At 38.0% G+C, this 24,649-nt stretch overlaps 1 protein-coding gene and 1 non-coding gene across 11 annotated transcripts in view; both read left to right on the top strand.

Annotated features, from left to right (window-relative positions):
* SLC44A5 (solute carrier family 44 member 5) overlaps positions 1-24,649 on the top strand; it is a 409,049-nt gene that overhangs the window by 71,808 nt on the left and 312,592 nt on the right. For 2 of the 10 annotated variants that reach the window (XM_084964677.1, XM_084964678.1), the window contains one exon: positions 15,324-15,402. The exons of the other annotated variants lie outside the window; for them this stretch is intronic. The gene's annotated coding sequence lies outside the window, so the exon portion shown is untranslated. The remainder of the gene's footprint in view (positions 1-15,323; positions 15,403-24,649) is intronic. 10 annotated transcript variants of the gene reach the window in all.
* On the top strand, positions 19,664-19,769 carry LOC146402853 (U6 spliceosomal RNA). The gene has a single exon (XR_014808697.1). It is a non-coding gene; the product is annotated as a U6 spliceosomal RNA (small nuclear RNA).

Genomic DNA, 24,649 nt, shown 5'->3' on the forward strand with positions numbered 1-24,649 from the left:
TCTGTTATGTATATACAAATGTTTGTATATACTGATAAGGAATTTTGAGTATTTTTAATTAAGTATCTTTCTCTTAGAACACTTCGTGTGTAACTCCAGTGGAACATTACTCATAGCATATTGAACTGGGTTGTTTTCATATATTCTCCATTAGACCATGTGCTTATCTTTCAAGAGAGGGGAACTGTCTTTTTTTGTCCTTGCTCTTCTAGCCCCTAGCATAGTGGCGTGGTTTCAAATTGTTACTCCATGTAAACAACCCCCTCAGGTGAAGCCAAAACTTTCTCTTCCTCCTGTACTGTCTCCATCATCACCACTTATTGATTCATTCAATTCAGAAACTGGGGAGATGTTCATTTGTTTTTTTGAAAATTTACTTTGTTTAGTTGTAATTCATATGCAATAAAACTCATTCTTTTTGAAACTTTTAATACAATTTTTAAAGGTTGCACTCCAGTTATTACAAAATATTGGCTATATTCCCTATGTTGTGCCTTACCTCCTTGTAGGCTATCTTATACCCAATTTTTGTATCTCACATTCTTTCTAACTCTTATGTTCCCCCCAAAAAAACCTAATAGCCCTAGTTTGTTCTCTATATCTGTGAATCTGCTTCTTTTTGTTTATACTCACTAGTTTGTTGTATTTTTCAGATTCCACATATGTGATATCATACAGTATTTTCTCTATTTCACATAGCACAGTGTTCTTCAAGTTCACCCATGTTGCTGCAAATGGCAAAATATTATTTTTTTACTGCTGAATATTATTCCTGTGTGTGTGTGTGTGTGTGTGTTTGTACATATACGTATATACATGCATGCATTCCACATTTTCTTTATCCATTTATCTGTCAATGAACGCTTAGGTTACTTCTATATCTTGGCTAGTCTAAACAATGCTGCTGTGAGCAGTGGAGTTTATATACAGTTTCAAATTAGTGTTTTTGTTCTTTTCAGATATATACCCAGGAGTAGAATTGCTCTGTCATATGGTTGTTTTATTTTTATCTTTTTGAGAAACCTCCATACTGTTTTACACAGTGGCTTCATCAATTTGCATTCCTACCAACAGCATATGAATGCTCCCCTTTCTCCACATCCTTGCCAACATTTATTTGTATTCTTTTCGATGATAGCCATTCTGACAGGTGTGAGAATTGTTGTGATTTTGATTTGCATTTCCCTGATGATTAGCAATGTTTAGCATCTTTTCATGTGTCTGTTGTCCATCTGTATTTTTTCTTTGTAAAAATGTGTACTCAGTTCTGTCCAGTTTTTAATAAGGTTGTTTTTTGATGAATTATATGAGCTGTTTATATATGTTGGATATTAATTATCAGTCATGTGCAAATATTTTCTCTTATTTAATACAGTCTCTTTTTGTTTTGCTGATGGCTTCCTTTGCTGTGCAAAATCTTTGAAGTTTAATTAGGTCCCATTTGTTTATTTTTGCTTTTATTTCCTTTACGTTAGGAGACATATCCAAAAAAATTCCTGTGATTTATGTCAAGAGTGTTCTGCTTATATTTTCCTCTAGGAGTTTTATACTGCAAGGCTACAGTTATCAAAACAGTATGGTATGGCTCAAAAGTGGATGCATAGATCAATGAAACTGGGTAGAGAGCAAAGTAATAAACCCACACACTTATGGTCAAATAATCTATGACAAAGGAGGCAAGACTAACACAATGGCTAAAACACAGTCTCTCCAATAAGTGGCACTGGGAGAACTGAACAGTTACATGTAAAAGAACCAATTTAGAACTTTTTTTTTTTTTTTTTTTTTTTTTTGTCTTTTTGCTATTTCTTTGGGCCGCTCCCTCGGCATATGGAGGTTCCCAGGCTAGGGGTCAAATCAGAGCTGTAGCCACTGGCCTATGCCAGAGCCACAGCAACGCCAGATCCAAGCCTCGTCTTCGACCTACACCACAGCTCACGGCAACGCCGGATCCTTAACCCACTGAGCAAGGGCAGGGACAGAATCCGCAACCTCATGGTTCCTAGTCAGATTCGTTAACCACTGCGCCACGACGGGAACTCCGAATTTAGAACATTTTTAAACACCATATGCAAAAATAAATTCAAAAAGGGTTAAAGACCTAAATGTAAGGCCAGATGCTATAAAACTGACACATTCTAAATGGACAGGTCAGTGACTTGAAAAATATATAGCACTGTGTAAAACCACCAAACGAGTTAAGACATAGAATATTTAGATCTCCCTCCAAACCTCACTTTTGTACTTCAAAAGTTTCAAACTGTCCATCTCTTGCAACCCTCTGTCTCAGGCAATTTCCATTCTGACTTCTATCAGTATAAAGTGGTTTTGTCTGATATAAACTTTCCTATTAGTTAAATTATTCAGTGTGTACTCTTTTTTTTGCTTCCAATTTCTTTCAATTCAATTTGCGTAATGCCTGTGAGGTTCAACCATATTGCTTTGATTTGTGCTTTTAATTGGGGGGTTTAGGAGTTCCCATCATGGCGCAGTGGTTAACGAATCCGACTAGGAACCATGAGGTTGTGGGTTTGCTCCCTGGCCTTGTTCAGTGGGTTAAAGATCCGGCGTTGCTGTGAGCTGTGGTGTAGGCTATAGACGCAGCTCAGATCCTGCATTGCTGTGGTTCTGGAATAGGCCGGTGGCTACAGCTCCGATTCGACCCCTAGCCTGGGAACCTCCATATGCCACAGGAGCGGCCCAAAGAAATAGCAAAAAGACAAAAAAATAAATAAATAAATAAATAATTGGGGGGTTTAGTCTATTTACATTTAGTACAATCATTGAAACATTTGGGTTTAAATTTCTATTTACTTCCCCCCCCCTCATTTTGTCCCTTCTGCTTTTTCTTTGTTGCTCATTTCTTGACTTCTTTTAGGGTGATTGAATATTTGTTGTGTGTGTATGTTTTATTTCCTCTATTGGCTTCTTGGCTATACCTTTGAATATTATTACTTTTAGTAGTTGCTCTAGGGTCTACAATATTCATCCTAACATAGCATAGTTTATGTGAAAGTAATATTCTACCTTTTCATGTTTCCTACTTTCTTTACACACATTCCACTTCTTTTTTTGCAAATATAATAATGTTAATCAGTATTATTCCATCTAATATTTTCCCCAATTCAATATTTCATTTAAAATTGCTCACATGACGGAGTTCCCTTTGTGGCTCAGTGGCTCATGATTCCTACTAGGAACCATGAAGTTGCGGGTTTGATCCCTGGACTCACTCAGTGGGTTAAGGATCTGGTGTTGCCATGAGCAGTGGTGTAGGTTGCAGATGCAGCTCGTGGCCCTAGAAAATACGAAAAGACAAAAAAAAAAAAAAAAGCTGTCAAGATTTGATAGGAATCCCATAACCCCCTCTCTCACACTGCCTTTAAAAAATAAAAATGAAATAAAATTACTCACATGAAATTCCTTTTTTTTTTTTCTTTTTCTGGTACCAAATTAACTCCTAACAAGGCTTATTGAATTCATTTTATTTTGAGTCTTGTCCACATCTTTCACTTAACCTACTACCACTTCAAATTCAGGAACACTGACTTTTTAAAAATTCTTCAAATACATCTGGCTGTTTCAAATCCCTGTGTTTTGTATAAATTGTTTCTTCTGTCTGGAACAACCATTCTGTTATTGCCATTTAACATATTTTTCTGGAGAATTATTTGTGAAATTTTCCTGACTCCTCTCCCTCCAGGCAGAATGAATTATTCTCTATTCTTCTTCTGTGTCTTATATATACTTGCATCAGTTGCCTTGAACCACTTGAGATTTACTTAGTCTTTCCTCTTTTTTCTAGCCGCAATTGCACTGATCATTTCTGTGAAGATGCTATCCATCTTCATGTAGACACAACTTGGCAATGCTCTGCCTCCACTTGCCTCTCACTTGCCCACTCCACCTTTCATGGACTCTTTACTTAATGGTGAAGTAGCATGGGACACCCTTAAAATTTTCTTCAGCACTCAAGCATGTGCAGCACAATAAATGATGGGGAGTTAATGCCCTGAGGGTACACCCTTGACCAATGAAGAGCAGTGTAATGGGTAAATACCTCCTGCTTTCTTTTCCCTGGGAGGTTATTAGGGTGTTCTATAAAATTGAGTATCCAATTATATATATAGGCGGCCAGTCAATTCAGTAACAAATATTTTCTTGACTCTCCTTCCTTCCCTGCTTTGCTCAACCCTTTCTCTAAATCTTGTTCCCTGAATCACACTCCTTTGTCTTATGCTCTGTGTTCTGGGGAAACTATGCTGCAAAATTACAGTTATTAACCTGTATAACATTGTATTTAAATGTCTGTTGCTTCTCCAGACCAGCGATTTTTTTCAAACACAACTTATTAAAGCAGTAATATCTTATTATTAACCCCCAAAATATTCAATTGGTGAAAGTAGAGCAATTTTGATTGAAGTGAGAATGAAGCAGAGGTTTTGAGAGACAAAAAACAATATACTAATTGAGCTATGGACTTCATGAAAGTTAGAAAGTATGTCATTAATCTTTGACTCCTAAGAACATGGTGTAGTGGCTGACTCCTAGCAGGTAGTCAATAATATTTATTAAACTGAACTAAATTGAATTGAGGGCAACCGATGTCTAGAAAATGTAAATAATTTCACTTAGTCTACAGTGATTATGGATAAAAGAAGAGAAAAAATAGAAATATAGGTTTAGGAGTTCCATCATGGCTTAGTGGTTAATGAACCTGACTAGTATCCATGAAGATGTGGGTTCGATCCTTGGCCTTGCTCGGTGTATTGGGGATCCAGCATTGCCATGAACTGTGGTAGGTCACAGACGCAGCTTGGATCTGGTGTTGCTGTGACTGTGGCATAGGCCGGCAGCTACAGCTTCAATTCGACCCCTGGACTGGGAACCTCCAAATGCTGTGGGTGTGGCCCTAAAAAGACCAAATATATATATTACAACTAACACATTTTTCTGGAAACATGAGGTTTATTAGAAAAGACTAATTTTCTGCATGCTCAAATTATTTATTGTTGACTTTGTATATTAGTTTTTAAATGGTCATTCTGGCTTCTGATTCATGTCATCAGTAATAGATTGAAATTGAATTTTTAGAAATCCCCCATATTTTGGAAATTATTTATTAACAAAGGCGAAAAGGGTGGGAAAAAAGCCCAAATTAAAAAAAAAAAAGGCTTGGTAATTTATGCACTTAAAAAATTTTGCAGGGAGTTGCAACTGTGGCACAGTGGATTAAGAATCTGACTGCAGTGGCTCAGGTCCCTGTGGAGGTGCAGGTTCAGTCCCTGGCCCAGGAACTTCCATATGCCATGGGTGTGGCCATGAAAAAAATTAGCAGGGTATATTTTTGTGTGAATAGGTATTTTATCAATTGGTCCATCAATCCACCTACTCACTTGCTCATTATAACAGTGTTGAGGTTGGCATTTAGAAGCCTACTTGAGAATCTGTTCTTTATCATCAGTGAATTTTTTCAATAATGTTTCTCTAAATAAGAACTTTAATGGAGAGCAAGTTAGGGTCTGATTTCCATTTTCTTTATTGTAAAAATTGGGCTTGCTTATGTGGGTTGAGAGAAAAACATATAGTCTTAAAATACATCCATCCAATCATTCAACATAAATGTCAGTAACACATACTTTGGGCTAAATGCTGAGAATTCAGTAGTGAATACAGTTTACAGATTTTAGAGATGGAAGGAACACCAAGAGACATTATAGGATGGGCTTGTGAGGCATAGTTGCTGACTAATGAGAGATAGACATGGAGAAACGTTAAATGACTTGCCCAAGATCACAGAGATTGTAACTTATTCCTCAGAATGTATAAGATTATTTTTAGGAGTTCCTGTCGTGGCACAGTGGTTAATGAATCCGACTAGGAACCATGAGTTTGCGGGTTCGGTCACTGCCCTTGCTCAGTGGGTTAACGATCCGGCGTTGCCCTGAGCTGTGGTGTAGGTTGCAGACGCGGCTCGGATCCCGCGTTGCTGTGGCTCTGGCGTAGGCCGGTGGCTACAGCTCCGATTCAACCCCTAGCCTGGGAACCTCCATATGTCGCCGGAGCGGCCCAAGAAATAGCAACAACAACAACAAAAGACAAAAGACACACACACAAAAAAAAGATTATTTTTAGATATAATTTTGTTTGCATTAATTCTCCCTCTAAGCACTGCTGAATGATAAACTATGAAGATGGCCAACAGCAAAAGGTAGTTGCACAAATGAGAAACAACTAAAAAGGATACTCTTTGGAAGAGGGTTAGGGATAGATTGGGATGGAGTGGGAAAAAAATTTAGGATCATTTTAGTTCATCTGGAAATTTTTTCAGACTTGGGTGTTTTCCCCTGTTGCATATGGTTTACAGAGTTGAAAAATAAACTAATGCTTATTGAGAATCTATTTACCAAACGCTTTAATATATATTAACTCACTTAATATTCACAACCACTCTGTGAAATACTGTGTTGTTAAGTCTGAATGATGTTTCAGCTTAGTGTCATTCCTTGGTATGTACGTGTGTGATTCCTAATGTCCAGAATCTGACACACACAGTTCTCATGTTCAGTAACTGGGCTGTTATTATACAGTCACCCACAGGTTAACAGGCCCAGGCAAATTAATCCCTTCGAACCAAACTTAGAAGAGTCTGATTATAAATCAGAACGTCAGTTTACAAGTCTCTACAAGGAAATTAACTGCCAAGTAGACTAAATATTCATGTCAGCTTGTCAGAACATTTTATTCCCTGAGGGGAAGAATGCTTGGGAAATAAGGGACAGAAGGATGCCTGGGAAGTATAAAATTAGAAGGAATGGAGTTGAATGATTTTAGTAAGGAGAGTGTGATGAGGTTACTGGAGCCCAATGAACCTTCTCCACCACAGGAATACACTTGCCTGGATAAGGGATCAGAATATCGTTTTTAGACAGTCAGGTCCCTCTCAGTTATGTCTAAGATCACGGCCAGTGTGGACTCAGCTGCAGTAAGAGAGAGAATAGATTGGGACAGAATGAGACTCTGTTCAAAACAAGTTCCCTAGTTTGGATCAAGCATCTGCAGGTGCTAGAAGGAGGAACAGAGAGGCAGCTTATGGAATAAGTATAATCATCAGACAGAGATTATGACAAAAATAATCTCCAACAGTGACAGAATTTATTTTGTGGGAGAAATTGTGGTTAAAAACTTCACAACAATTATCTAATTCTCACAACAACCATCTCAGAAAAACCTGATTAATATTCCTGTGTTACAGATGAGGAAACTGAACTTTAGAAAAGTTAAATACACTAGAAAGTGGAATCTTAACATAGGGTCCAGACTGGATTGGGGGCATCTCAACGTTAATGTGTTCAAAGTTGAGCTCTTTGTTTCTTCTTGAAACATGGTCCTTCTCCAGGTCCGAAGCCTCTGGGTATTACATCTCTCCTTCTATCCCTCCTTTCTGCTTTCTCTCTTTTCCTGCTTCCCTCTCTCCACTCTCAGTCCCTGACATCAGAAAATCCAGTTAATTTTATTTGCAAAACACATAGCAGATCCTTCCCCTTTTCTCTACCTCTGCAGTCACCCCCCCCAGTCTAGTTATCAGATCATCCCTGCAGTTGCTAGCCTCCTCCCTCCAAACCCATCTACTATCCGGAGAGTGGTCGTTTTTTTTTTTTTTTTTTTTTTTTTTTTTTTATTGAGATAAAATTCACGTAACATAAAGTTAGTTATTTTAATTATTCAAAAATGTACAATTGGCGTTCCCGTTATGGCTCAGTGGTTAACGAATCCGACTAGGAACCATGAGGTTGCAGGTTCGGTCCCTGGCCTTGCTCAGTGGGTTAAGGATCCGGCGTTGCCGTGAGCTGTGGTGTAGGTTGCAGATGCGGCTTGGGTCCCACATTGCTGTGGCTCTGGTGTAGGCCGGCGGCTACAGCTTTGATTAGACCTCCATTTGCCGCAGAAGTGGCCCTAGAAATGGCAAACACACACACACACACACACACACACACACACACAAAAAGGTGCAATTGATTCGCTTTTAGTAAGTTCCCAAAGTTTTGCAACCATCACTACTACCTAATTCTAGGACATGTTAAAAAAGAAACCCATCTGTTAAGTAGTCACTTTCTGTTCTTTCCCAGGCCCTGGAAAGAACAGATCTGCTTTCTCTCTTCATGAATTTTCCTATTATGGACATTTCATGTAAATAGAATCGTACATTTATGGCCTTTTGTGTCTGGCATCTTTCATGACAAATAATGTTTTCAAGGTTCATCTGCAATAGAACATGTATCAGTACTTAATTTATTTTCATGTCTGAATATTTTATTGTATGGATAGATCACATTTTGTTTATCTGTTCATCAATTCATGGGCGTTTGGGTTGTTCACACATTTTGGTTATTATGAATAATGCTGCCGTGAACATTTGTGTACATGTTTTTGTTTTAACACCTGTTTTTAACTCACCAGAGTAATCTTTTAAACATGAAAATCATGTGACTTCCCTATTTAAAAGCCTTCAATGGCTTCTCATTATAATCATAATCTAAATGCCTTCCTTTGACCTGAAGTGTTTGCATGATATGCCTCTTCTTTATCATTTAAGCATCTTTCCTCTTCCCTCAATATGTTCCAGCCACACTTGGCACCATTGAGTTCTCCAACTTCCCAAACCTTTTTAGAGTATTCACATCTGCTATTTTCTGGCCTGAAATGCTTTTTCCAGTACTTCTCATGTTCATTTTTATCCTTAATGTTACCTTCTCTGAGAGATTTTCCCTGACTAAACTCCATTATTTCCTAACACTTTCCCCACCTTGTAGTTACATGGTTATTCCTACTGACTGTTACCCTCATAGGGATGTAAGTTCCTTAAGGGCAGAAATTAAAGGTACCCTTTTTAATCATTACTATCTGCACCTGTGTTTAGCACAATCCTTGACATAGAGGAAATACTCCATGAGTGTGTGTTGAATAAATAAGATCACAGGTGTTGGCCATGAGATGGAGTAATTCAACATTTAGTGGCAGAGAGATACTAACAAAAAGAAACAGCAAGATGGTGGGGAATCTTCAGTTATGCTAACATTTGAAAATTTAGGCAGGTGAGTGGTCAACAGTATCAGTCAATCATTGGTGCAAGATGGCAATGGTCAAGGAGCCAGAGCAAAACGTATTTAAAGTTAATTAAGGAAAAAAGATCATGTTAATTTGTAGTCAGTTCTAGAGAAGTTGGCTAAATTTCCTTAAATATCACCTGTCTAAAATCAGGAGTGCATCTAGAAACGAAGCTGGAACTGAAGATACAGCCATTGCTTTTGGAAGAGGAAGGATACAAAAGATGAGGAACTACCTTTTTTTGTCAAGCAGGGCTTTACAAACCCAAAAGTGTGTTAAATACTAATAGACTTACACTCTTCAGATTATCAGTCTCCTTTCCGCATTTTTAATTAACACTTCATCCTTATCTACTTGATATGAATAGATTGTGGCCAGATCACATCATGTTCCCTTTCCTCCTGGATATGACCACTTAGGTCCTTTCCACTCTGAAAATCAATGATCTTCGATGCCACAGTTTCCAAGATTCAAATGATTTTTCACCATATGTAAATTGATGTTGGATATTTCTTGATTATTTCATTGGTGAATGATCTTCATGGACAAATGAAGTGTTATATGTGTCTGTGGGTCCTTGAGGGTCCTTTTAGGCAGGGTGGCACTTGACTGCTTGACTTTGGGAAAATAGCGTATTTTGGAACCTGTAGCCCTTACTTGATCTACTGACTAGAGACAGAACGTCATAAATAATTTGAGTACTATTTAATGGAAAAATTGCCTAAATTATTGTTCAGTATAGTGGTTAGTAAAAGGTAAACATACATTTAAAAAACCATTTTACAAAGTTAACACCCAAAGTATTTTTTTTTTCACTGAAGTTATTAGATCAATCCATTTTCTAAGGATTTCATTTTGTTTCTTGGCAGAACACAAAATTAAACTAGTGGAATAGAAGGTACTGGTGGCCAAATTATAGGATTAGACTAAGTATTTGTTTTATTTTTTACTTTTTTGCTTTTTAGGGCCACACCTGTAGCATATGGAGGTTCCCAGGGTAGGAGTTGAATCTGAGTTACAGCTGCCGGCCTACACCACAGCTACAGGATCCTAGCCACATCTGTGACCTATACCACCGTGACAGACCCTTAACTCATGGAGTGAGGCCAGGGATCAAACCCGCAACTTCAAGTTTCCTAGTCAGATTCGTTTTCGTTGTGCCACAGTGGGAACTCCAGTCTTTCTTATTCTTCACTGTGCAATGAAACATGATAAAAATGAGAATTAGAGATGTATTAACGAGATCCTTAGATGGGAATTAGGCATTTTCCATGACTGACTAGGAAGCATTGTAACCAGACAGAACTAGTCTTGGATTATAATTAGAAGTTAGAAGCAAGGCTTAGAAGTTTTAAACAAAGTTTTATGATATAGAAAAATGGTTAAATGGAACAATAAGGAATGTTAACTCTGGGCTTCTTAACATGTAACACTAAAAGTATAAAGTTAAGGAAAAACGTAATAACATTTAAAAATAGACCTAAAAATAACTTTTGAAAAGTCTTGACTTTGGACAGACTTATAAGGTATAAAAACACAAATCAAAGAGAAGATATGTAAGGAAAAGAATGGTAACATACACTCATAAATGTAGAGGGAAAAATGGAAATAGAAAATCACCATTTTGCAACCACCATGGGAACAATGGATTCAGAATAATCAGTGGATGACAGAAGTTTGAAGAGAAATGGGATAGTTATACATCTCCTTAGAGATGACTTATTATTTACAAAGTGAGAAATGGTAACTTTACAGTGGAGAAACCACTGACTGATACCATCTTACTGAGTGATCACAGTTAGCATCACTAGTGATGGAATAAACTGATATTTGATTCTTGATGTGATGCACTGAGAAAGTCATAGCATTGTTTCTGTAGTATTTTGTCAAAAATGCATAACTTGAATATAGTCATGTGCAAACATCAGACAGACTCAAAGGGACATTCTTCAAAATAACTACCACTGTACTTCTTTTTTTTTTTTTTTTGTCTTTTGTCTTTTTTTGTTGTTGTTGTTTTGTTGTTGCTATTTCTTGGGCCGCTCCCGCGGCATATGGAGGTTCCCAGGCTAGGGGTTGAATCGGAGCTGTAGCCACCGGCCTACGCCAGAGGCACAGCAATGCGGGATCCGAGCCACATCTGCAGCCTACACCACAGCTCACGGCAACGCTGGATCGTTAACACACTGAGCAAGGGCAGAGATCGAACCCGCAACCTCATGGTTCCTAGTCGGATTCGTTAACCACTGCGCCACGACAGGAGCTCCAACTACCACTGTACTTCTGAAGAATTTCAGTGTCATGAAAAACAAAGTGTAAAGAATTGTTTCTGATGAAGGAGACCAACAAGACATGCTGAGACATATGATTTGTGATCTTTGATCCAGATTAGAGAACAAAACTTTGTAAAGGACATTACTGAGACAATTGGAGAAAAAGGAATATAGACTATACATTAAAGTTATATAAATGTTTGGGTTTGATAAATGTTTGGGTTATATAAATTCCTGGGTTTGATAAATGTTTGGGTTATATAAATTCCTGGGTTTGATAAATGTGCACATTTGATAAATGTGGCCACACGGCCACATTTCTGGTTCCTAAGAAATTAAGACTAAAGTACTTAGGGGTTAAAGGGATGATTCTGTAAATACCTCAGAAATTGTTCAGGAAAGACATTTTGTGGGGTGTGTGTGTGTGTGTGTAGAAAGGCAGAAATAAAATACGGCAAAGTGGTATAGGTGAATTTGGTTGAAGTGTATACAATTGTCTTTGTTCTATTCTTCCTACTCTTTTTTTTTTTTTTTTGTCTTTTTTTGCTATTTCTTGGGCTGTTCCCGCGGCATATGGAGGTTCCCAGGCTAGGGGTCGAATCAGAGCTGTAGCCACCAGCCTACGCCAGAGCCACAGCAACGCGGGATCCAAGCCACATCTGCAGCCTACACCACAGCTCACGGCAACGCCGGATCGTTAACCCACTGAGCAAGGGCAGGGACCGAACCCACAACCTCATGGTTCCTAGTCGGATTCGTTAACCACTGCACCACGACGGGAACTCCCCTACTCTTCTTTAAGTAAAACTTTTTCAACATAAAAAGTTAAAAAAATGATTATTAATCATCTACCTAAAGAAAGTCTTCTGCTTGAGTCACTGTCACTGAATAGGAAGCCTTTGGCAGTGCCAAAGTGAACTTGTGGACCTCATGAGGCAGGGCTGATGGCTGAGTTGGTAGATGAACTTGCAATGTTATTTATCAGTATAATTTAGAAAACAATGTTATTTATCAGTATAATTTAGAAAACAAGGTCAAGTTCCTAACAACTCTCTCTGAAGATTGTTTCCTTCAGTTCATTTTGTAAACATGAATAGAGCCCCTTTTGTATGTCAAAAACTGCTATGCACTGGGGCTACAGTGATGACTGAATCTCTCGTTCTCAGGTTATTGACAGTTGGGTAGGAAGCACAGCTCTAAAAGTAAATTTAATATGAGACAGTAAAGGTAAACAGAGAGAGCAGAGCGATAATTAAGATGGTATCAAGGGGAAGGGGTTGGTGTGGTGGAGGGGAATGACAATGAGGCCCAGAAGTTTTCCATTTAGTGGGGGTGGAGGGATGGAGCCGAGGATATTCCCCGACAAAGGGAGCATTGAGGGCAGAGGCAGGAGATGCAAGGGAGCGTGGGTTGTTCTGAGAACTCTTAAGCAATTTGATGTTGAAGAGTCACATAGCTTTCTGATTTTCAGTTTGTAATAATAAAAAATTAATGTTTAATTGTAACAGTGAGGTCCTGCTGTATAGCACAGGGAGCTGTATCCAGTCACTTGTGATGGAACATGATGAAGGATAATGTGAGAAAAAGTGTGCGTATATATATGTGTGTGCGTGCATATATGTGTGTGCGTATATATATATACGCACACACATATATACACACACATATATATAATGTATGTATAACTGGGTCACTATTGCACAGCAGAAATTGACAGAACATTATAAATCAACTATAATAAAAATTTAAAAAATTATAGTTATAGGAGTTCCCGTCGTGGCGCAGTGGTTAACGAATCCGACTAGGAACCATGAGGTTGCGGGTTCGATCCCTGCCCTTGCTCAGTGGGTTAACGATCCGGCGTTGCCGTGAGCTGTGGTGTAGGCTGCAGACACGGCTTGGATCCCGCGTTGCTGTGGCTCTGGCGTAGGCCGGTGGCTACAGCTCCGATTCAACCCCTAGCCTGGGGACCTCCATATGCCGCGGGAGCGGCCCAAGAAATAGCAACAACAACAACAAAAAAGACAAAAAAAAAAAAATTATAAATATTGATAAGACACTAAAATAGTACAAAATAATACTACGGAACATACAATACAAATTGATCCTTTCATAAACTGTTCTTAGTTTGTATAACACAGCATCTTTTTATAACTTGGGATTTCTCTTATTTGATCTTTGTACTTTCTGTGGCTTTTGTCAAATTTGTATATGGACTCTTTTTTAAGAAAAGAAATTCCCATAATTCCCAACAGTCACATTTTCAGATGCTTAGTGGCTGGTGGATCTCAGTTTGAGAATGAAAATGCCTTTTAACTACAAATTACTACTGTAGAAGAGATATTTTGTTTTCAATTGGCAAAGGTGTTTTGGATTTCAAAATGAAAAGAAAACAAAGTACAATCATCAAACAATAAAAAATTTTGCAGTTTTCAGGTCAAAAACTTAATATTTTTCATATGTAAACTTTACACAAATTTGTAAGTAATACATTCAGACATCCATAAGTACATGGGCAAACAACCTGATAAATAATTTACAAAAGATAAAATAAAAATGACTAGTAAGGATTTAAAGTGTTCACCTTAAATAATAATTTAAAAAATAATTTACAATAGACCATTTTTTGACTTATAAAATTGGATGTTTTTAAAAATTATAACCTATTTTGATGAATATTTTTAATAATAGGAAAATAATTACAAGCAATCTAATTATCCAACAGTGTGGAAAGAAAATATGCATTGATGTAATATGGCATTACCTGGACATTAAAATGTTGCTTTTGAAAAATTTTAAATAGTAGAAATGCTTAAGTATCATACTAAGTGTAAGAAGCAGTGAACAAAAAGTGTGATTTTTACCTTGTCAAAATATACCTAGAGGATACTGATAAGTATATAATGGTAATAGAAGATATTATCAGTTGGAGAAACTGGGTGAAGAGTATAAGCAATTCTCAGTACTATTTTTTCAACTTTTCTGTAAGTCTAAAATTATTTCAAAATGTTAAAAAAATATACCTAGAAAAAGGACTCATAGGAAAAACAACAAAATCTTAGTACTAACTTGCATTTAGTAAAAAGCTTTTTCCTTTCATTTAAAAAATGCTCTCCTGTAACAAATCTTTACAAGTTATGTGTTATATAATCATTACATCCACATCCACACACATACACAACCCCTCTCCCTGAAATTAGAACAACAGAAGTTTCCGTTGTGGCTCAGTGGTAATGAACCCAACAAATATCCATGAGGACGTGGGTTTGATCCCTGGCCTTGGTCAGTTAAGGTTCTGGTGTTGCCACGAGCTGTGGTGTAGGTCACAGATGTGGCTTGGATTTGGTTGCTATGGCTGTGGCATAGGCTGGCAGCTGCAGCTCCAAATCAGCCCCTAGTCTGGGAACTTCTGTGTGCTGCAGGTGTGGCCCTAACAAGACAAAAAGTAAAATAAAATAAAATAAAATTAGAACAACAACAAAAAAAGCTAAAGAAAACAACAACAAACAAAAAAAGCTAAAGAAAAATGCTGTCTACCACAATCAGTTTATTGATCAGTGTGGCAGCTGAACATAAAAAAATGTGAGTGCTGGAAAAGGATCCATATGGGTGGAGGATAATATAAATATATTAACTGGTTAGAGATGTGCTTTACAGACGGATGTGAAATGTGAGAGTAGATAATAAAAATAAGGACAGAAATAGATTTAGGAGGCTGTGGCACTGAGAATTTTGTTTTTGTAGTAAAGAAGAGAACACGGTCTTTGCAAGAGTGAATAGATCTCTGCCGTATTTTATGTTAGAAGAGAATTAGGCCAAGTCTCTGGGTTTTTAGGGAGCACAAATCATAGAAGGTTATGGGAGTATTCCCCAAAGATTGGTTTTTAATAAGTCAAAATCATTTGCCTTAGATAACCATCTTCATACTTATTTTTATCACAGACTCCTTTCTAAGCAATTCAGCTTTGTGATGGTTCAGGTCATCTGAAGAGACAGCTTCTTATCTTAATGAGTGACGAAGGTAATCACCGACCCGAACTAAGTCCCTCTTGATGTAGACTTTTGTGTAAAATAGTCTTTGTTCAGTATTAAATAAGGATAGAAGAATGAATCCACACTGTGCTATCACTAGGAGCCATACCTGAAAAACTGCCATGTGTTAGACATTGTGGTTCTAAATCTTGACCTGTCTCATGACCTCTGAGATGCTGTGCATACTGTCTTCTGTTCCTGGGGGCTCCCTCCCTATAGCAGTGATTCTTGGGGCAATGTGGTGAGCAGGGGGTATGCGGTTTATAAAAGCACATCACCATGCATACTGTAGTCAGAACTGAAACCGCTCTCTTTCTCCTGCACTGTACCCTCCACCTTAAAAGTTACTGCAAGAACCAGAATCCTTGACATTTATTAAAGGATTATTATTTTCAGCCCCCATGTCTTGCTTCTTATTGCGAAGCCAGAGCTTGCTCTTTAGAGAAGCAACATGGTATCAGAAGTTGCTCCTTAGAGAGGGACCAAGAGGCTCCACTTTAAATTTTGACCCTGATTCCTACTATTTCTGTCTCCATAATTAGGTTTTAAGCCTCTGGCAGGGAAAGACCAGGTCATAACCGTCTTTTTTACCTTTTTCGGTGTTAACCTTTAGCTTTCAAAAAGATAGTTACTTAGTAAATGTTTATTGAAAATGAATGCTATTTTCCTTAAGGGCAAATTTTATTCCTTCATGAAGGAAAATCTATTCCTTTCTATAAAAAAAGGTAAAATGTTGCCTAAGCACAAATTAAAATGGAAGATATGGAGTGTGTAGCATAAAGCTAAGCAGCAGTTTTTCTCCTTGGCTGAATATTTTTAAAATATTAAAAAGGTTATTAAAAATAGGATTTAAAGGTCTAACAGGACTTAAAATGCACCCAAGAATGTGCCTAAATTTGTGTAAACTCCTGAAGGCTGCAAGTACATTGTACCCTGTGGGCCATCACTGACAGAGACCCCTGCTCCCATGAATGTGTTACAGGGCATTCGGTGACCAGAGTGGATTGCAGTTGTTCCTCAAGTATGAAAACTAGGGAATGACAGATTTATTATTATTTTTTTAAATTTTATTTATTTTTTGTCTTTTTAGGGCCGCACCTGCAGCATATGGAGGTTCCCAGGCTAGGGGTCAATTTGGAGCTGTAGCCGCTGGCCTACGCCACAGCCATAGCAACACCAGATCCAAGCCTTGTCTGTGGATCATTAACTCAGTGAGTGAGGCTAGGGATCAAACCTGCGTCCTCATGGATGCTAGTCAGATGTTTCCCCTGACCACAATGGGAACTCCAGGAAGGACAGATTTAAAAGACATTTTCTTTTATGCAGATGATAATGGTATTAACATTTTCATGCCTGGGGCAGATTAGTTGGTTAAGCCTGTTGGCTCCTCTGTGAGAATAAGTGTAATCACCTCATAGACAGAAGTTAAGGATTAAATTGGCAGAGTATCTGAGTATTATATGTATTATGTATGTGTATGTTGAAGAAACAGTGTTTTTTGTTTTTTTGTTTTTTTTGTCTTTTTTTTGTTGTTGTTGTTGCTATTTCTTGGGCCGCTCCCGCGGCATATGGAGGTTCCCAGGCTAGGGGTTGAATCGGAGCTGTAGCCACCGGCCTACGCCAGAGCCACAGCAACGCGGGATCCGAGCCGTGTCTGCGACCTACACCACAGCTCACGGCAACGCCGGATCGTTAACCCACTGAGCAAGGGCAGGGACTGAACCCGCAACCTCATGGTTCCTAGTCGGATTCGTTAACCACTGCACCACGACGGGAACTCCAACAGTGTATTTTTTTAAATTTATTCACAAATTGAAATTCAGAAGTATGTTACAAATGAGAAATTAAGTGTATTTGGAATGGAATTCCTAGGGCCATATTATACTTCAGTTACATTGTAGTTTAGATTGGATGATGTAAGCAGAGACAGGGCATTGCTACATGTGTAAGGATGCTTTAAGGGAAAACAATTTCTCACAACCACTCAATTGGTATTCTCCTGGAGTTTTGGAACAATGATGCACTCATAAATTGAGTGTTACCTAGCTCTTTCCCCTGTTGCTTATTTGATATTTAGCTCTCTTTCCTGAATATTGGCTAGTAGATAACCTTGAAGAGACATTACAACTTTCACCATCAGAAATAAACCATTTCTTTCACATTAATATCTACTTTTTTTTTTTTTTTTAAACTTCCACGAATTGATACTCCTGTTGACCTTCACTTAGGGTCAAGCAGCTTACAGGCCTCTGACCTTAAATTTATGAATGACTTTCTCTTTGGCACTTATAAGACTCCTTGGGCTAGGGCCATTACTCAACTCACTTTGTAAGGACATTTACTTTTCATTTATTTATTTTTTTGCTGTTCTTAACGTGTGATACATGAAAAATTATGACAGGAAAATCATGGAAAATAGTATAGATCTTGGCAAAACCTTGTCCATTCATAGGAAAATACTTGTGTCCTTGTTAGAGTAGAACATGAGCTGTGGCTCCCCAGTGCCATCGCTACCAGCAGAAAATATTCAGTAAACATAAAATTACCAGTGAAGTTGTGCTCAGTGTCCCGATATGAGAATCACATCAAGAACAGTAAGCAGGAATTACTTATATAGAATTGATAGATGGACAGAATAAAAACAATAAGCAAATATCTATATATGGGCACTGTGGTTTTCATTGTACTTGAATAAGTTATAAATTAAATTTTGGCATGTGGAGAAGGTTAGTTGTGTGAGTGAAGTAGATTAGAAATAAAGTTTAGAATTTTCATGTTTCTTAAAATTGGTGCATAATAATAATAGCGTGCTTTTGAGCTCTTGAATTGGTCAGGGGATAAAGCATTTCTTTTTCTTTTTGCTTTTTAGGGCTGCACCCGCAGCATATGGAGGTTCCCAGGCTAGGGGTCAAATGGGAGCTGTAGCTGCCAGCCTACACCATAGCCACAGCAACACTGGATCTGCGACCTATTCCACAGCTCACAGCAATGCCACATCCTGAGCAAGGCCAGGGATGGAACCCACAACCTCACGGTTATTAGTTGGATTTGTTTCCGCTGCCCCACAACGGGAACTCCAAGCATTTCAGGTTTGGTAGCCACCGGGACAGAACATTAGGACAACGGGCGGGAGAGTGATGGCTGTTCTTCTTCGGAGTGCATTCTTCAAGGTCGCCTCAGACTCTGGTTGGGCCTGGTACTAGTCCCTGAGGCAAGGATAATGCCTAGCGCTACATTTCAGAACATCTTTTTGGCTCCTGGCACCGTGGGAGGGGTCAGAGAGAGGAACACCAGTGTTATTATGCATGTAGCTCCAGGGCAATGTATAGCTTCAGGGACAACAAAGAGGAACACCAGTGAGAGAACACCAGAGAGAGAGAGAACCAAGATGAGACTTGGGTAAATGATTTAGCGCCAAAGATTGCCTCAGAGACGAATATTACATTGAATCTGAAACTGTTGTAAATTTTATCTTCAAGTGCACATGTTAGCAGCAAAGCCAGTAGACATTTAAATGGGGTTTTCAAACTGACACCTTACCCAGACTTACTATTTTAGCCTAAATGGGAGTGCCTCAAATCACTCCTTATTAATCTCTGCTATTGAAAGGAGGTCTTTATAGCATGTCCTAAAGCCACTGAGGATTTATTTGTATTAACATCTTAATTTTGGAGTTCCTGCTGTAGCACAGTGGGTTAAGGATCTGGCATTGTCTCTGAGGGAGTGCAGGTTCGATTCCTGGCCTGGCCCTGTGGGTTAAAGATCTGGTGTTGCCACAGGTATGGTATAGATTGCAGCTGTGGCTCAGATTCAATCCCTGGCTGACGACCTTTCGTATGCTATGGATGTGGCCAAAAAAATCTTAAGTTTGCTAAATACCAATAATCGCTATGCCTTATATTCACTTTTCTGTTAGGCAATTGCCTGAAAGAAAATGTTTCATTGTAAAATTTAAGAACTATGTTGTAACTAGTATTTACAGAAGCCAAGAAACTATTTCTACATCTTTGTATCTATATCTATATCTACTGTCTAATGATCATACTCTCAAACATACTGATATTATAGAAAATAGAAATTGACATGTTTGGATGGAGTTAATAAGATTAAAAATCATATAAAATTAAGGATACACCCATACTTTAAAAAATGACTAGGAAATGAAGGTAAGGGCAATAGTACTTCTCTTTCACTGTCAGGTCTTAATCAACTATGTTTATCTATCTGTTCATTCTTGGATTTTCTAGGTTGACCTCACTCCTGTAGCTCATATAACAACGATAGAGTATTACAAAGAAGATTAGCATAGCCTGTGTGCAAAGATGACTCACAGATTTGTAAAGTTGCCGTATTTTTGCATAGTTAATAATTTCTGTCTTTGGGCTCTCATGGCACATTGTGCTTATCTTACTGTATTACAATTACTTGTTTACTTCTCTGTTCCTCAAGAGAATTACTAAAAAAAAAAAAAAAAAAAAAAAAAGAAAAGGAAATTATTCTTTGTATCTAGAGTGGCTAGCATGTTGTGTGGCTTCTAAAAAGCACCCAGAAAATGTTTAGTGAATGCGTAAAAGCTTTATAGTCTATGAGTAAGAAACATGCAGCAGTTCTTTGTACATATAATGCTAACACAGAAATTAATTCATAAGCAGTTAATCTGTTTTTTCTCTTCTCACCTTGTCCTTCTGATGACAGAATTTCTATTTTAGTGTGATGTCCACATGGCCACTTCCTGTTGATAACTAGCGGGCACAACTCAGCTTGATGATGGACAGATGGACAAGCCTGCTGTTATTCTTGGCCATAAGACTGTTCCTGCATTTTCTTTTATTTGCCTCAAATGTGCCTTTCTTCCTCCCCCCACCTTTTTTTTGCAGGACTGTACACATTAGCTCCTAACACTGTCTTGCTATATTTGCAATATTAAAGGCTATAAGTAGGCTTTGGAAGACAGATAAGCAGAATTATTTTGAGAGATGCATGATATCTAACACAAAGGAAAAGAACTTGGTGGGAAAAAGGCCATAAAATATTGCTATTATTCAGTTGAAGAGGTGTTGATCTTTTTCTTCTACCACAGCGGGATTGAAATAAAGCTGCAATATATTTCTGGGAAAAAGAAGTCCAGATTATGGTACCAATTTAAATTGTTCAACTAGATGACTGCACAGAGTTGTAATTCATTTAAATTTTATGTATAATCACATATATAAATAGTAGATGCTTCAAATTAGCAATATAAACTGGAGTTGCATAGATAAGACATTGGCATTTTAATTTTTTAAGCCATATACAACATTCAAAAATATTTTAACATAGATATTTTCTTTACTGGAAAAAAGGAAATGGGGAAAGGAAATGAATATTTATTTCATTTTTATGATGGGTTAGGCATATTTATGCTTTTCCCTATACTTTTCATGTAATCCTCAGAACTACAAAGTGAAATAAATTTTATTGTGATTATCTTATGAAAGAGAAAATGTGGGCTCAGAGGTTATAAATAGTTTGCCCATGGTCACAGAGCTAGGAAGTAACAAAACTGATTCCAAATCAACTCTTTTCAATTCTTAAATTTATCCTCTGCTTACTATGTTGGATTAGCCAGCTTATGTCAGTTTTCAAGGAATTTGGGTTTTTATTATAAATAGTAGTGTTTTGAAGGATTTTCCATAATTGTGAATGGTGTTTTGGATGCCAACTAAAACTATTACTGTTATGTGAGATGGGATTCTTGTCCTCTTTTCCAGATGACTGAGTAGTGTGTTGATTGAAAATGATTCAATAATGTGCTATAGGAAAAGTGATCTCTCAATTTTTGGAAAGACTAGTCTGGATGCAGAGTGCGCAGTGTTTCATAAACATTCTTCTGGAATGACTTGTCTACTTTTTTAGATTGGTCTTGGCTGTTCTGTTTGCCTAAAGGATTTATGCCAGGTCAGCACTGATGGGATGTGACCACAGCTCTTGGTCTTGTTCCTGTTTTGACCTAATTCATGGGGCACCAGTGTCTTGACTGATATAAGAAGATGAGGGCAGAATCACTCCAGCCTCCTGGGGCTTTCCTAGCTGGCATCAGTCTGTGGCTAGTTTTTTTTTTTTTTTTTTTTTTTTCTGAGGTCCACTGAAATTGTTCCTGTGAATATCCAGACCCTAGGACCCTAGGAGAATCCTTAAACTGACTTCACTTTTCCATGAAGCTGGGGCAGATCCTGAACTTACTCCGGCTGTTTTGGCATGACTGCCACTCCCTCTCCCCTTTGGTGTGATAGCAGAGTGCATACTAAAGAGAAGGGATTCTGTGTGTTTGCTACTTTCCTCATCCTACCCTCAAATATGAGTTAGGCGCACCCTCTCACTGTGAGAGGACAGGTTCCAGGACCAACTGCTGGTACCATGTAACTAAGTAACATAGTTGCTAAATGGGATTAATTTCTGTGAAGTAACAGAACTGCCAATTGTCATCCTGGTTTCCTTGGGCAATGCAGACAGTGCCAGAGGCAATTTCTAACTGTGTTAGATGAAGGTTTTTTTCCCCCCAAAGCAGCCTTCAATTATAGTATGCCTAAAAATGAGAATTAATCAAGACAGAATTATCAATTGACTAGGTAAAAATTGACAAGTGAGTTTCATTCCTACTGAGTTATGAAAGTGATAGTCATATTTGGAAACTGTCTTTTGGAGAGGCTCTGGAGAAATTATAATTCTGAAATGTAGCATAATTTCCATGGTGAGGAAATGGTCGTTTTGTTAAAACATGTTTGTTTCTCTCCCTCATCTCTCTTTCATATTCCTTTAAATATATCTGTTTTCCCAAAATTTAAGTTTAGTGATTAAACTATATTTAAAATAATTCTTTATCATTAATGAGAGAAAGCTCACCTTTAAAACAGTTGATTTAATAGTTTAAGTTATTTCAGGACTGGAGTTGAGCCCAGTTCCTATCAATGAAGATTATTTCCCTTTTCTTTTTCTAGGGCAGTGGAATTAAAATAATCAGTTTTGTCTTTTTCCAGTCACGACACATTCTAGGCTTAGATAAATAAACCCAACTGGAAAATAACAGACTAGCCAGCCCTGTCTATCACTCAACTCAAAGCTGTCATTTTTCGTTTCAGTGGGATATTCATGAGCATTAATATGAAAAGTCTCTGTCAAAGGTTTGCTTTGTGTGTTTTGATTGCTTTAGAATGGAAATGGAAATTTAAATGCTGAATTTCAGAAATGAATTATTAGGAGGGGTGTGGATAGAGCCTGGAGGGAGGAGTCAGGAAGCTCTTTCTGAACTTGAACTGCTACCACATAATGTGCCTGGACAAATCACTTGAAGTTTCTTAGCATGTTTCCTTTGCTTCTAGAACTAAGATGGTTCAACTAGGTTGGGATTGCACATAGGTGTCCCATTGTCCACCATCTCTCATCAGTTGATAATGCCTGCCTAAGGGGCTGCGCTGGAGATGAGGTTGAACCTCTTCCAGCTGACAGGAAGCCTGGGAACAAGAACCCCCTTTTTTTTTCCCCATATCTGAACTCAACTTCTGGGTCATCTTCTGCTTCTATACTGACTTTCATGATTTATTCTTAATTTTTAACCTTGAGAAATGTTCTCTATACTTGAAGATATTTTGAACATTTTGGGGATTATCTAGTCAAATCTAGGCTGATGTGTATAAAAGTGCTTTGTAAAATGTTGCGCACTCTTGTAGTTATTTGAGGACAACATAGCTAATTAATGGTAAGCTTTCCCATTGTATGTTTTTGGGCCTTCTTCCTCCCTAATTTTCATTAAATGCATGTTGCAAAAATGATGCAGCTTTTTCTTTTCTTTTTTCTTTTTTTTTGGTCTTTTTGTCTTTTTAGGGCCGCACCTGTGGCATATGGAGGTTTCCAGGCTAGGGGTACAATCAGAGCTGTAGCTGCTGGCCTACGCCACAGCCACAACAGTGCAGGATCAGAGCCGTGTGTGCGACCGACACCACAGCTCATGGCAATGCTGGATCCTTAACCTGCTGAGCGAGGCCAGGGATCGAACCCTTGTCCTCATGGATGCTAGTCAGATTCATTTCCTCTGGGCCACAATGGGAACTCCAGATACAGCTTTTTAAAAGTAAACTTCTTAGAAGCTATTCCACTGACATTAAATTAAGCAAATTAAGTGTTGTACAGTATAGGCAGTGGACACTGTAGATATCCAGGGAACTAAAGAGCTAGAGTCATCAGGGAGTATCAGGGAATATTAAAAGAAGAGGTAGAACTTGAGCAAGACCTGAATAGGCAGAGGTTAGATAGACAGGCACTTTATTTATTCATTTGTTTTTGGATGTGCCTGCAGCATATGGAAGTTCCTGGGCCAGGGATTGAATCCAGGCCACAGCTGCAACCACAGCTACAGCAATGCCACATTGGGAACTCCAGAAGGGCATTTTTAGGTATGAGACAGAATTTGGATAAAGAATTTAGAATAAGACATAAGTACAATTTGGGACAATAAACAGGAAGTATAAACTGTTAGTTTTCAATAAGGAAAAGTTTGGATTGCTAATAATATTAATATCTGTAATAGTTAATGTTTATTGATTCATTTTCCCATCAATGTTTTTTGAGTATTTCCAATGTGTCAGACCCTGTTCTAGGTACTGGGAATAGAGCTTTTAGTAAAACAGACAAAAATCATTGATTTTTAGAGCTTATATCCTGAGGGTGGTTTGGGGAGAAGACAGATAATAAACCAATAAGTGAAAAATGTAGTATGTTAGAAAGTAATAACTATAAAGGAGGAAAAGAGAGAAGAGGAGGGGACAATGGAATGGTAGGGTGGGCTGCAAGTTTGGATAGAGTGGCCAGGGAAGTACTAAGTAGGAGTGGAATGACTGGTAATGACCTCGACATGACATTTCAGGCAGTCTGCTAAATGAGTTACAGATACAAACTCATTTAATTTTCACAGCAGCTTTATGAAAGGAGGCACTATTATTATCCTCATTTTATAGATGAGGACCTGAAACGCAGACAACCAAAGTCATCAAAAGTGCACGGCAATTAACTGTAAGAGCTGGGATTTAAATCCAGGAAGTCTAATTCCAGAGCTTATACTTTTAGTCTGCAAGTCTGGATAACCACAGTTCTTTAAAAGGCTGTCAGAGGTCAAAGAATTGATAGCATTTTAGAGCTGGAGGGACATTTCCTATTGTCTAATCCCAGTGGTTTTTAAAATGTGCGTTTCATATTTTGTAGGT

Source organism: Sus scrofa, chromosome 6, assembly GCF_054392235.1.
Source record: "Sus scrofa isolate SSC_HxYL_T2T_F1_AM1 chromosome 6, Sscrofa_HxYL_maternal_Yorkshire_Landrace_v2.0, whole genome shotgun sequence".
NCBI classification, from domain to species: Eukaryota; Metazoa; Chordata; class Mammalia; order Artiodactyla; family Suidae; genus Sus; species Sus scrofa.